A 15,571-nucleotide genomic window follows, 5' to 3' on the forward strand; every position below is an offset into this window, starting at 1 on the left:
TTTCAAAGAACCCATTATGCCAAAAAGGATACAGTAAGGACAAATGTCTTAAAGGTGCTGTAAGTGATTCATTTACATGACAATGGTGTTTTGGGGGCCTGAAAACGCAAACTTTAGAAAACGGGTTTCAAAGTTTTTGAAAACGAAACCGTTATTGTCTCTGTGTAAACTACAAAAATACAAATTTGAAAATGGTGATGTCATGCGAATGCGTATCATGTGCTCAGTCTATATGCGTGCAGTTTTTCTTTACAAAGCGACCTTGCCAACTACTGACCTAGCCTGCATATACAGCGTTTTAATCATTTTCGCAGATCCGTGTGAATCGGGATCATTTTGACAAGAAAAGGAAAATCTTTTCCGTTTTTAGTACATCGTTGTTGTGTAAATGTGCCCTAAGATATTAACAATGAGGAAAAGGTCAGAGGAATATAATTAGAAAAAGAAGAAGTACGATCAGACAAGGACCCACATTCATATTAGAAAAGCTTTCCAGTGATGGAGAGATGTTAGAGAGTGGGAAGGCCTAAAAACTGACGCTGGGGTTGCTTTCTAGGGGTGTTTGATTAGCCATTTGTGGAAAAACCTATGTAACCCAGGTTACCAGTGGGTACTGGCAGAGACAGAAAGAACTTCAAATTAAATAACAGATTAAAAGTATGAAAACTGCTGACAGAGAAAATATAAAACTGCAAACAAATTAATTAATGATATAAAAATAGAGAAATATAAAATATTGAATATTATAAATATATCCAATAGCGTAAAAATGTGTACAGCCAATGTGAGTGATTCCTTCAGAGTGAACACGGTGAATCTGACTGCAGTAGATGTGAAAGATATGAATAAAAATGATGTTATTTCAGCCAGCGCACATACCTGTATTTACATCCTGTTTTCGGTCGAAGTCCACAGTAGTCGATTGTCGAGTTCACGCGCATAGGTTTAGTTACCTATGATCACGCGCGTGAACTCGACAACCGACTACTGTGGACTTCGACCGAAAACAGGATGTAAATACAGGTATGAGCGCTGGCTGAAATAACATCATTTTTATTCATATCTTTCACATCTACTGCAGTCAGATTCACCGTGTTCACTCTGAAGGAATCACTCACATTGGCTGGGCACTTGTAATGACACATCAAGGATGTTAAGAGGCTAAAAGCAGGTTTAAAACTTGCCTCATTGAAGTCAACAGGGTGCAAATTTTAAAAAGAGGATAACACGGTGTAGACAACACCGATTTTTGTCGTTGTTCTCTGTATTGACAGCACTCCAAATTTACAAAAAAATGACATGACATGAAGCCTTAAAGTCCCCATTATTAAAACAACACATCCAGATTAATCAAATTTAAAGATGGCATTACCTTGACTTGTAGCTGTCAATGTTGTTAACTAGCTGTTGCCAACATATAATTTTACAGAGGGAAATGTCACAAGAAACAGTTGTGGTTGAATATTATGTCAGAATTAAATAAACGAGAAACAAGTATTTTTTAATGAATCTCATAATAGTCGCGGTGATGACGCTAAACGCACATGATCATTGTCTTAAAAGGTTATTGGACAGGAGAGTTAAAGAGATTAAAAATAAATACATTGTGTTTGTTTGGATGTCGATTTCAAACATCAACAATGTTTCTCAGAAATCCTCACCTTTATTTATAAGAATGTTATTTTAAATGTTTTCTGTTTATAAAGTATGTTTACAAGCTGTTTAATTCATATAGACCATTTCAAGGACGTAAACAATAACATTCCGTTGGAATGCTACTGCGCATGTCTGGCCCTGAAGCATTTCCGGTGGCGGCGTTTTTAAATCTCAGGTCTGTGAAAACAAGCGCGTAACTTTTACGTCTAGCGAAAAGGCAACAGTTAAAGTATTTCCAAAAACTGAAAATAAACGATGATTGGAATTACCGGACCCTTTAAATAAGACTTTGATGTGTATACTTTTTACACAGAACAACGTTTGCCTGAGTAGTCCGATTGGGTGTTGCGGCTGCTTGCGTGTACACGAGAGATGCGATAAAAGCCTAACTTATCGCAGTCTGGATACTTACAATTAATTTCTTAGCAGAAAGGTTGGGAACATTCGTTCGTAAAATGTTGATGACATCTGTCTTGTGTTTGGTGAAGATGAAGCAAGTCAAACAGCGTCAAAAACGTACTTATCATGGTTTGTCTGGGGAGGTTACGAGTGGGCATTTCACTTGCATTTGTTGGCATATCTACGCAAATATTCATATTTGTACAGCGCTATTCAAAATACATATCGTTTCAGAGCAGCTTTACAGAACATGCATGTATATTACAACGATAAATGTACGCTAGTAAACGGACTTCAGTAAAAATCGCTTTAAGTTATGCCAGTACTCATTTCATTCGTTTCCAAATGTGTGTGCTCAGTTGGGTGAAGTGTGTTGCTGTGGAACGGTGTGCGAGAGGGTTTAAATGTCCTATCTGAGCCCCTCATGTGGTCACAAATAAATATAAGGTGAAAGCAATGTAATGCTGGCTGTCTTTTTTTTCTTCTAATGCATAAACCTGTATTAGTCATTTAAGAGAAATGTATACGTGAAGATTAATAATTGTAAAATTAAGAATAAAACATACAGAATATACTTTTTAGGTCCTTGAAGGTAAAATGTTATTTTATGGTTAGTATAGTCACATACAGATTTGCTAGCTGTGTGTGTATTTATGTAATCAACATTTGAAGTGGATCAAAAAAGTTAATCAAAGTTGTCCTAAGACAAGAACGGGTATTGTTCAAAATTAATGTTAACTTTGATGAAAGGTTTTTATCCACTTCAAATGTTTACTACTGTATATATTTAAAAATACATAAACAAAAGAAACATCCTCTCACTTTTAACAGCTTTTATTTCCAGCAAATTTCTTAATGTGTAAATAAATACTTGTATGAACATAATCTGCTTCAACAACTGAGACAACAACATAAAACACATTTCACAGACTTTTTTTGACCAACAGAAATGGAGTTATGAGTCCCTGAAAAAAGGGGGTCAATATCAATCCTCAAGGTCTCGAACACATCTGGGGGTTCATATGTGTGCAGAATTATTGATTTTGCACGTTGATTTTCTGATCATATATTTTTTTTTCCCAGACACATTTTTACCAATTCCATACCACATTAATCTTAACTACAATTCATTTTGTATTTAATAATTTATAAGTGATATAGAATTGTTCATCAAGGCTGGAAATTAAAAAAACCTTATATTCAGATGTGCATAATTATTAGGCACGTTTTCTTTTACAGTTAAAATAAGCCAAAAAAGAGAGGTAAAGAATACTAAAAAATGCCCCACACTTAAGAATCACAAGCTGAAGTGTAGTAAAATACATGAAGAATTAATCTTCCAGAATTTGGCATTAAGTTTTAGGAGTTCATTTTTAAAAATTAACTCCCAAAACTTACCGATGAAGATGAATTCTTCAAACAGTGGAACAAGAGGATGTGATGCTGGTCCTTCAAGAGTCAGTCCCAATCTGTCTGTCCATAAAGCCTATAAAAACAGTCTTCATGTATTTTACTACACTTCAGCTTGTGAACCCAAGTCTCTGAGATCCTGACACCTTGCTCTTCTGGAGACTCCAGGTAAGTTGCAGTTCTGGAAAATGGTGGTGCTGGAGACTAAAGGGTTCCTGATGGTTTCACACTTATTATTTTGCAGTTAACATGTGTATTTTCTTCTCCACCTGATTTTGTCTGACCCTGCTGACCCAATGAGGATTTCACTGTCCAATGGTCATGCTCCTTCTCATGGGCATTTAATAATTTGTGACTTTTCAGTCTGAGTTAAATCTCTTTTTTGGCTTATTTTATCTGTAAAAGAAAACGTGCCTAATAATTATGCACACCTGAATATAAGGCGTTTTCATTTCCAGTCTTCATGTACAATTATATATCCCTTAAATATATTAAATACAAAATGAATAGTAGTTATTAAGCTTAATGTGGTTTTGAATTGGTAAAAATGTGTCTGAAAAACAAAATATGATCAGAAAATCAAGGTGCCTAATAATTCTGCACACATAATTCTGAATGGTCACATGTGGTTTGGCTGTCATTCCTGTCTCCCTGTAGTAGTCTTGGACGTCTTAAATTACAAATGATGGCTTTCCTATTGAAGACAAAAGCAGAAAAACAATTATTAACTTAATCTGGTTAATGCACAATATTATTTAAGAACTAATGCTACTATTGTGTACTATAGTAAATGTTGGAATTAACATTAGCCAAGCTTAAGTGATGAAAAATGTTTACCGTTACCTTTTGTAAACTACTGCAGCACACCATTCAGGTAACTGTTATACAGTATACATTCTGTAATGTGTTACTTACTGCAGTTGTCAACTAACTAGACAGCTAGCCAACACATGTTAACTCCTACTTAATTACAGCCCACAGAACATTTAGGGGAAAAGACGGAAATAAAAGCTTGGCCTATTTTCACTAAATTACACGCGTCAAAATGCTAGGTTTATATGTAAACAATAACGAACAGAGCTATCTTAAATTATGCTGCAGCATACATAAACAGTTAACGTAAAGAAATACAAATAATCCAATGGGGGTGGGGGGAGTATTTTACTTACCAGAATCGAAATGTGTGCTGTATTCACCTTATTTTCGAACGCGGAAGTAAACATGGGTCCAATATCCGGTTTTTGTGCGGCACTTCCGTTTCCTCGCTTCCCTGGGCTAAATAACGATATCGATCGCGAAGGATTATGCAGAGTTGACAGAAAAATGTTACACATGCCGTAGCAGATGAATACTACAAAGAACTAAAGCCCACCTCACTCAGTTAGGGTACCGGACCTGGTTGAAAACACTCATGCATCTAGCTGGCAGAGTGCCAAAACTTCGCCGGCGCCTTCAGCACCGCCCTAAACACAGTCGAGCCAACGCTGGACTAATATATCTATGGAGGTATTTTGTCATGTCAAATGTATTAATAATGCCATCAGAGTGCAACCAAAGCATATAGCAATAAGTAGATGGCTATAAATAATTGTAAATCATACAAAATAAATGCCATGATCATGCCATTATGCCATGATCACTAGATTTTATACAGGGGTTACTATAATGATTTTGTTTCTCCTTGGAGTTTTTATCATGGTTTTTATTGAGACTTCATAGCCCAGCCACTTTTCTGGTATCGGGTGGTCTGTTCACGAAATGAAAAGAACAAACATACGGTCGTTTCGATGGTTTCTTCAAATGTAAAGCTTTTAACCACAGGCGAAGGGATTCCTCAGGCCGGCGACACACTGGCTGCGTGGCGTGTCTGTTTTTATTTCGGCTCCCATGTTAACAGGTTAGAGCTTGCACACTGCCTGCGTGACACGCGCGTCTCACAGGCGCGGAAAACGCGTGCATGCTATAAATAGAATCGACGCCTATTTTTCACGCGACACCTACGCGTTTTGGAAGCGTTTCCAGGCAAAATAGAATAGGAAAAGATGTTTGTATTTCATTTTGACATGAATACATATTAATAAATGACATTTTGATGTTTGAAAGTTTAGGTTTTGACAAATGCAGATATAAATGCAATGAAAAAAAAATCGATTTTCTAATATTGCACCTGTCAATACAGAACAAAATATTCTGTAGCCTATTTTGCCGTCAATACTGCCGACGTTGTCTTTGCTGCTATATATTTATGTTTAACATTAAGTATAGGTCTTCCACAACTCTCTCCCCATTATGTCGAATATAATCACCAATGAATGAGGCTTATCATATGTCACCTAGCAGTGCCGCGTCAGACACGTTTCTGGTGTGCAAAGACATGTTAAACGCCACGCAACAGAAACGCCACGCAGCCAGTGTGTCGCCGATCGTAGGGCGCCTGATAATTAAAATGTCAATGATTTCGATGATTAAAACACTCCTGCTCCAAAGTAAACCTTTCTTTTGTACCAGTTATTATGACAACCTCTAACTGCACAAACAATCCCGGTCTTCCCCGAAGCCATAACGATGAGTTTTTACTAACACTTGTTTAAGTGAGTTAGCGCGCCAGTGACCGGAAGTGCCTGACCGGAAGTCTCGCACAAAATACCGTCAACTGGCTGCGTCCGTATTTCCGTTAAAAATAAGGTGAATATTGCTAGTTGCGTATTCAGCCTTCTCGCTTCACTGATGCAATCCAGGCGCGTTTTTCAGGAATTTAAACATTTTAATTTCCAAAAAAAAGTTCGTTTCGGGCCAGAAGGAGGACCCAACTAACGAGCAACAAGGACCTAATTTTAATTTAGATATTCTAAATAGCAGGATTAAATAAATTATCGCAATCCCACTGTACATCAAGCGCATCCCGCCATTGTTTTGAATGCGCTGGACAACTAACCGGAAACGTCCTAGGGCCAAATACGTCACTTCCTTAAACAGACGAAAGGCCGTTGAAATGGTCTTAAATAAAAATAAAAATGTATTAAAAATAAATCAATTAAAACTAAATCTATAAAAGGATCCCATTATGGGAACCCCTAAAACGTTCTGTATGAAGCGCCTGACAGAACTTTTAAAGATTTTAATTAGAACCTTTTCTTCTAAGAGGGTTAAATTAGGGTTAGGGGTTTGTGTAAATCCTTCCACTACAAAAAAAACCAAAAAAAAAAAACCCTGCATTAGCACAATTCATCTTGTGTGGTTTCATCCTCCTCCAGAGATCCTCTGGCGTGTTGTTATTGTGCGTGGGTCGAGACACAGAGTAGGTGGATCCAGCCTACAGCCGCATGAAAGACTGTATTTACATTTGCATCAGACTCAATGTGGCAGCCGAACAGCCCCAAGAGCAGAGAAGAGAAACTGTATTGTGGGAATAATTGTCTAAGAGTGGGAAGATGGACTCAGTTCAGTCTACCACATGAAACATAAAAACAAACAAATCTCACCTGCTAGATTGTTTATATTATTACAAAAAGCTATATTATCACCCAGCTCTTTATAAATATACATATAGTATACTCATGTAAAGCTATACTTTATAGCAAATCTCAACTGCTTGATTGCTTGTATCGTTGCAAAATATAAACTATATTATCACTCAGCTCTAATCTGCTAAATGCAACCAAGACATGAAGATATAAAGATGTTTAAACATTAACATCATGATTTTCTGTAAAGCTGCTTTGAAACAATGTGTGTTGTGAAAAGTGCTTCACAAATAATTTGACTTGACAAAGGAATCATTCAACTGAAAACGTCTCGGTTACTGATGTAACCCTCATTCCCTGATGGAGGGAACGTTATGTCAGCTGAAAAATGGGGTCTCACTTCCTAATCACCTCCCAGTTTTAGAAAAATGGCCAATGGAATTGGCGAGTGGAATTTGCATGCCAAACCACTCCCCGCACATATGGGTATATAAGATGGCGGAACACATCCACTCATTCAGGTTTTATGCTGAGGAGCCGAGACGGGATCCTGGCCATTTAGCAGTGGGGTGGTTCAGGTTTGTGGCAGGAGGGACATAACTTCTCCGTTCCCTCCATTAGGGAACGAGGGTTACATCAGTAACCAAGACATTCCCTATCTGTCAGTCACTGCAACGTTATGTCGACTGACAAATGGGGTCTCTATGGAAAGTGCCACAACCACTGAACTGAGTTACGAGTGTTGGAGACACAGAGGATGGCAAGTTGTAGCATGCCCTATTGGCAACTGCCCCTGTTAAGTTGTAACCTACCCAATGCACTGGACAGTACTGGGCCTGGCATTGGAAGCCTCCGCCATGTCTGGCTACCCAAGGATGCTCGGAGGAACTCAATCCAAGGTTCGCCAAGTGGGGAACTCACCTGGAGAGCAAGAAGGCACTCATATCCACCCCCCCCCACCCCCCCTTTAGAGGGGAGTGGCGCTGCAAACGAGACACCGAACCAGATTTCCAGTACAATACCTGCTTGTATCCAACACATGGGAAGAAACCGGCTCCACCCAGAGCTTGTCGAATGTCATGAAGGTATTAGGTGTCGCCCAGCCCACAGCTCTGCAGGTGTCTGCCAAAGATCACATGAGAAAGGCCTGGCCCAATCTCAGCGCATATGGTGCCACTGCCTCATCCCTGAGAAAGAAGGCAATCCACCAGAGAGGGGTTGTCGCAAGGAGCATCAGGTCCAAAAACCAGGTCTGGATGGGCCAATAAAGACCAGGGGTCTCATTTATAAAACTATGCGTAGGATCCTTACTAAAAGTGTACGTGTGCCCGAAAGCCAAAAATGGCGTACGCCAAAAAATATTCAGACTTATAAAACCGTTCGTACCCCAGAACCTGCGCAGAATTCACTTTATAAATCCCAGTCAGTGGAAGATTGTGTGCACATGCGTCTCCACCCCGAAATAACCATATATGGAGCTTACAATGCCTAATTTTACTATGCAGATCCTCATCTGCATATCATTTGCATATGATTATTCATCCACGTGATTATTCATCCCTTTCAACGGTACAAGACACATTACATTAATAAAAATCATGTAGTTGCCTATCCTTGCCTTGTATTTTAAACAAAATTAAATAGTGTAAAATACATTTCAGAGAAAGTTTTTCTCAATCTTTTCCACTAGCCGAATTGTATTTTTAATTGATTTATATTTTTAATGGAAACAGATAGGCCTTGGGCATTATTTGCACAAAACTATTTTCTCAGACAATCTGGTATTATCATGATTAGCAATTATCTCTGTGGTTAAAACATTAAAACACAGCACGCCACAGAAAAAAAAAAAACATCGCATCCACAACAAACATTTCTAAAGATTGAATATAAAAAATGTTGTAACTTCTCAGTAATGATTTCATGTTTAAGTGTTTAACTCCATTAATTTGAATGGCATATTTAATCTAAATGTTTATATCAGAAGTAAAACATAGTTTAAATCATTATTTTATTTATTTAAACTGTTATTTGCGTCAGTTTCACTAAACGGCCCAACGCGCTCGCTGGCGCGGACATTTAAGAAGGGATGGATATGCTTCAAGTGATAGGCTTGGTGAGTGAAATTATATTTGTATTATCTTTCTGTATATGTTTAATTTTCTTTAGATTTTCTGTCTAAAAGTGACCAAAAAGACATTTAACTCCATCTCACCATCGGTGTCTCCAAACTGCTCCATCTCCAAAACGTTCGTACGCATGGGTCAGAGTTTGCGTGCAGGTGCGCACATTTTCCCGTCAAGTTTGTTTTTATAAATCACAACTCATGCGTCGGAAGTGGCGAACGCCTCTTTCAGGGCCTGTTTTGTGCGTACGCAACTGTTATAAATGAGGCCCCTGCTCCTGGTCCTCCTTGACCTTGCACAGCTACTGGGGGAAACGCATATTTGCGTAGGCCCCGGGCCAGCTGTGTGCCAGCTCGTACGTGGCGAGGGGTGCCTCGGTCAGGGAGTAAAAGAACGGATAGTGGGAGGACATGCGACTTGAGCGTACCCCACCTTGGCTGTTGATGTACACAGCAAAATCTCCAGTGTTGAAATCCTGGTGTTAAGGACTCTTAGAGTAAATAGTTAATTTTCTGGTGTTGAATTTCAAGGGATTAACACTGCTAGTGTAAACCGCAAACTCTGGCTGGTGAAAATACATAGAGTTACTATATTTACACCGAGCGAGTGTTATTAGTTACATCCGGGACATTTACGCGCTGGGCGCGACGAAACGACCTGAAACTTTTTTCCACAGACGCCATTTTCTTTGACTCGCGATGCAAGGCATACGAGGAGGGAAAACGCAGATATTAAGTGTTTTATCGCATTTATGTATGCATTTTATTACATTATATTGTTTTATTACAATATTTATGTGCTGTGAACGGCTAAACCGTTCTCAGAAAGGCATTTTCGTTGACGCGCGATGCGGAGCAGACCAGGATGAGGTTGCTTTTAAACAGAGAAACGACAAAAGTAAGTGTTTTATCTAATTTACAATATGTATTTTATAACATATTGATAGAGAAATTTAAATGCTCTGCGTGCTTAAACGAGCCGAAACCTTTCTCAAAGGAGACATCTTTGACTCAATACGGAGCTGACGACGAGGAGATTTGCTTGTAACATTAACAGGAACAACACCGAAAGTAAGGGTTTTTTAACCTAATTTACAACATGTATTTCATGGCATTATATTATTTTATAACGATATTTATGTGATGTGCGTGCCTAAACCTTTCTCACAGACTAACGTTATGCCCTGCATCTTCTTTGACTCGTGACGCAGTGCAGACACGGAGTTTGCTTTTAACGGTGCAAACACAGAGTAAGTGTTTTAACTCATTTACAATACGTATTTTATAATGTTATTTTGTTTTATGACAATATTTGTGATGTGCAAATATCATAATGTATTTATCCTCAAACTATCTTTTACTTTCGTTTGCCAGCACACCTATCTTAACTGAAACCTAACGTTAACTGAATTTTTTTTTTTCTTAGAATGTGTAAGTAAGTTAATTCTTTAAGATTAACGTTAAATGTTTATGAAAATGTATTTATCAGATTCAATTTTGGTTGATGTTTGGATTCTTTAATGTTTAAATTGATTTTGCTATTTGTGTTTGCTAGGACCATTTCCATGCTGCACCAAATGGCTAAGGCTAACCAGGCTTGTTCTTTAAAGGCTGTAAGTTACAGACTAGAACCTGGTGAGGGTCAGATTTTACAGATAACATATGAGATAATGTGCATAAACATAAAAAATAATCATAGCTTTGTTGCTATTTGGTATAACTAGATTTTTTTGTGTTTCATAACACTCCTTTTGAATTTGTCCAGTCAAATTACTTTACAAAAGTATTTTTTCCCCCCTTTTTTAATTTTACTTAAATAAAATTAGTTTTCAAACCAATTGTTTTCATGATTTGACAGGTAGATGTTTTCTTGCTTTTTAATTTTAGACTCAACTGATTGGGAAATCTCTGCCCATCACCTGCCTCCAACATCACAAAGCCACAAGAAGGGAACGAAGATTCTTCCGTCAGCTGACTATTTAGTGAGATTTCTTAAGGTGTGTGTCTAAATTTATTCCTAAAGGGTTAGTTCACCTACAAATGGAAATTATGTCATTACTTACCCTCATCTCGTTCCAAACATGTAAGACTTTCTTTCATCTTCACAACACAAATGAGGATATTTTTAATGAAATCTGAGAGCTTCCTGTCCCTCCATTGACAGTCCACGCAAATACCACGTTCAAGCCCCAGAAAGGTGTAAAGGTACATCATTAAAGTACTCCATGCGACTCCAGTGGTTTAACATACATTTTATTAAACCACGCAAGTGCTGTGTTTGCAGCAACAAAACATTTACGACTTAATTTATAAAATATAAATTTCCAACATGCGTTGTTAAGTGAGCGTGCATCGAAGATTAATAATTTGTAAATAAAGTTGAGTTTTTTTGTTGTTGTTTTTTCGTGCAAACAAAGCACTCTTGTTGCTTCATAAAAAAAATTGAGGTTAAATCACTTGAGTCACATTGATTACTTATGATTTCCTTTATACCTCTCTGTGGCTTTGGAAGTGAGAGTTGAATAGGCTGTCGATGAAGGGACAGAAATGAGCAAAACTCTTACTGGTTTGGAACAACATAAGGGTGAATAATTAATGACGGAATTTATATTTTTGGATGAATTAAGTCTTTCATTTACTTGGAAATCAGTAAATTCAAGTCTTAATCTAACCAAAATAGTTTATTGTTTTAGTCACGAAAGTCTAAGATGATTGAACTTTTTCCACCATAAACTTGCTGTATTTATAAAACACAAATAGTATTAATTGTAAATGGTCTGGTTTTGTGTTGTCTAGGGAACCAGCACTCCAGGATTTTGAGAAAGTTGGATCTGCACAGCCTTTCCTGCTCTGTGAAACAACTATGCACTGAACTTTACTGTTAGGAACTGGACACAACTGATCCACTCATATCCTGCAACTGTTTTTCATCTGTTGAATGTTGTTGCTGTACTGTTGCAAAGTCGAAGGTATTGACTCAACTTCACTGACACAGGACTTACATTCACTGACATGTACAGGACTTGAAGTATTAGACAGACCATTTGATGAGCAGCTTTCACATAATTCTGATGACAGAAATGGCTATATTTTGCCTTCATTTATTTTAAAAGTTATGTATGATGTAGCCTAAAGGGACTTGTTCGTTAATAAAAACTAGTTTGTTAAAACAACTGTTTGCATTTTGCCTTTATTTTTAACTTTACAATGAACAGAATTCTACTATGATCCCAGACTAAGGTTACATTTTAACTTTCTGGATTGTTTTGATGTTTTGAAAATGCTTTGCTTTTATTTCTGAAAAGATTCCTTTTGTCAAAAAGCAAATCTCATAAATACAAACTCATTTTGAGTCAAATTTAACACTCCTGAAATGTATAAATTGATTCCCAATAGTATTACAAATCAATACAGATCAATTCTACAAGAGTTGCATTTTATGTTAAACTTTACATCCTATGTAGTGTTAATATGGCAACAACTCGGTAGTGTTGAAGAAAAACACACATTTGGTGTTAAATTTTGACACTACGCACTGGTGTTGGGTAAATTCAACACTAACCAGTGTTGACTAGTGTTAAAAGTTAACTATTTAGAGAGTTGCTGCAACTCTATCATAGTGTTAAATATATAACACTTTGAAAAGTGTAGTTTTAACTCGATCTAGTGTGGACCAATATAGACACTTTTAAAGTGTTGAATTTAACTCTATAGGTGTTGAATTAGCACTGCTGATTTTGCTGTGTATGCAACCGTCACAGTGTTGATGATTGGGGCTCCCAAGTGAGACCCCATTTGTCAGTCAACATAACATTGTAGTGACTGACAGATAGGGAATTAAAGTTCTGTCATAATTTACTCACCCTCATGTCTTTCCAAACCTGTATGAGTTTCTTTTTTCCGTGGAACACAAAAGGAAACATTTAGAAGTATGTTGGTTATCCAGCTTTTCCCATACAGTTAATAAAAATAACACTGTAATAATAATAAAAAACACTGTAACACTGACTGTACATTCAGCTCACTGTAAGGAGCAGTAACTCGTTTCAGGAGTTTGGGACGGGACTGTCTGTTTGAGTGAACAATGGCACATGGGAGAGTGTGCGGAAACCTGTTTGAAACCAGTTATTATTTCTGCAACCCCATTTGGTGAAGCTAGTGGCACATGACAATATGTTTGAACATGAATATGAATGCAAATGAAATTTTAGACGTTCAACGGAGGGGAAGATTTTCAGCGACTAACATCTTAAAGGTGCTGCCAACAATTTTAGGCAATTTCAAGAAAAGATTTCTGCAATCTCAAGTAATTATAATTATGATAATATTTTATTTAATTATTTATTTTCTATAACAAAGGAATAAAAAAAAGGAAAATAAGCGAATGTTTAATAAGCGTAAGAGAATGTTTCTTTAGCAAAAAAAAAAGTGCAGGCAACTCCATTGATTATTTCATTGTATGTTTCATTGCATGTCATTGTATGCATGGGGTTGACAAATAATATAGAACCATTCAATTTGGGTCTCCTCAAAAAAAAACTTGAATTATAATGAAGTATACACCATATGGACTACTTGAAGACTAAAAGTATGTGGGGACATAACATGGGTTGGGGTTCTTTGTTTTGTTTTCCTTTCTGTTTCTATTCTTCTGTCCTTTATATCTATTTATTGGTCTGCTATTTCTCCTCCTCACTATCACTTCAATAGGTTGGCCACCTGGGAATGATGGTGTGGAACTGACGGCCGTAGTTCCAGTGGAGGGAGATGAAGTCTAAAATTTTATATTTTAATATAATTTCATTATTTAATTTTAGGTATCTGTATTATTATTCTTTATTAATATCCATAATCAGTTGTACTATCTTATGGAGTTTTAAATGCATGTGTTTAAAATGCATGAGTTAGACTATAGACTATAGCATGGATCCATGTGTGAGGATCACATGTCAGACATAGGGAGGGGGACTGGGAGAAAGGAATGTTTCCACTGATGCAAATGTACCACAAATGTATGCACTGAAGGGAAGTTTCCTAATATGGAAAGTGGATTGTATCATGTGTAAGCATGACATATACTTTCCATTTTTAAACCTAAGCAACATGTTTTCCTACCTTACAAGGAAGTTGTAAAGTCTCTCTGTGGTGTATATAAGTTCAATCTTACTGTACTATGGCAGAGAAACACGGAAACGCATAGAGCTGGCATGAATACAACATCTTCTCAAGTTTCTCTCCTGACATATAAGAATAAAGATTTTTCTTGGCAAGATAACTGGTGTCAGGTCCCATGAATCAAATAATAACAGGGAAAGGGCTTAATTCCAAGTCTACACTACTTTATGGTCCTTTTTGGAGATCAGCCGTCAGTTCTCAAATATATCACAGAAGGAAATCATAAAGGGTTTGAACAACATGCAGGTGATAAAATGATTACATTTTCATTTTTTGTATAAACTATTCATCCATATCTTATGCAAAGTTACCTTATTTTTCTCTTCCACCCAATTAACACATTGGCTTCCTTCCACACTGCCTCCTCCTTGCATGCAACAGTGCATAACCGCAGGCAGGAATGCAGGACAGCAGAGGTGAGGACACCCCCTGTGTTTCACCTGGCTGCTATATGCAGTTACACACACAGTGTGTTTCCCCTCACTGCATCATCTCTTAAAACTGAAAGCAGGAATTACACATGGCTCGTCTTGAAAAACACCATGTCAAAATCAAATGTTCAGTGTGTTGTGACATGACAAAACTAGATCACTCCCATCATAATTAACTAAGCAGTCTGAAATCAAATTATTATTATTAATTTACATAAAAAAATCTTACATTAAAAAACTTTAATTGATGCAGTGCATTTTATTTGTTAAATCATTCTGACTGTCACAACCCAGCTTAGCTCATGATGTGTGGCTACATATTTGAATAATCATTTCTAACTATGGGCTGTTGGTACAAATATATTTATAAAAGTATAAAATTGTTATATTTGTTTTGTATATTTATATTAGTATACGATATAATGATACTTTTGTTATGATTGGCTGTAGTAAGCGCACAACGAGGGAGGGTCCAAAGCAATTTATATATATATATATATTCTTAACTTCTTTTAAATCTTCCTTAAGTTCTTTCAAAAGTTGAGCTTCAAATGGAAGACCTGCATGACTTTGGTTCCCTTTCAAGGGAACTCGAGCTGCGTCGAAACGCTGTGGGAACGCCATTGCGGGATTGCATCATGAAGCAGGTATGGAATCTGTCCAATGGCGTGACCGAACGTCATGGACAGGTGCCATCATCGACCAGGAAACTATAAAGTCTTCAGCAAGCGCTCTGTGTGTGAATCTGTGTCACTGGTGTTTTTTGTCTGTCTTTAGAAGTTGCTAGGCAGGAGTTTTTCACCATATATATATTATAAAAGAAAAAAACTATATGATGGCGAGCAAACAACATTTTAAGAAGTGTGTTCATCCCTGCACTCGATATCTCACGGGTGGGTATACACACCAAT

General features: G+C 37.2%; 1 long non-coding RNA gene across 2 annotated transcripts; it reads left to right on the plus strand.

Moving 5' to 3' along the window:
- Window positions 1-9,825: 9,825 nt before the first annotated feature.
- LOC311089921 lies at window positions 9,826-12,088 on the plus strand. Of its 2 annotated transcripts, XR_014607792.1 has the most exons (6): window positions 9,826-9,952; window positions 10,052-10,125; window positions 10,225-10,304; window positions 10,610-10,689; window positions 10,942-11,051; window positions 11,851-12,088. It is a non-coding gene; the product is annotated as an uncharacterized lncRNA (long non-coding RNA). The 2 variants fall into 2 exon arrangements; XR_014607793.1 differs by having other exon boundaries at window positions 9,833-10,125.
- Window positions 12,089-15,571: the final 3,483 nt, after the last annotated feature.

This window comes from Abramis brama (genome assembly GCF_963993115.1).
Source record: "Abramis brama genome assembly, chromosome: 9".
Classification (NCBI taxonomy): domain Eukaryota; kingdom Metazoa; phylum Chordata; class Actinopteri; order Cypriniformes; family Leuciscidae; genus Abramis; species Abramis brama.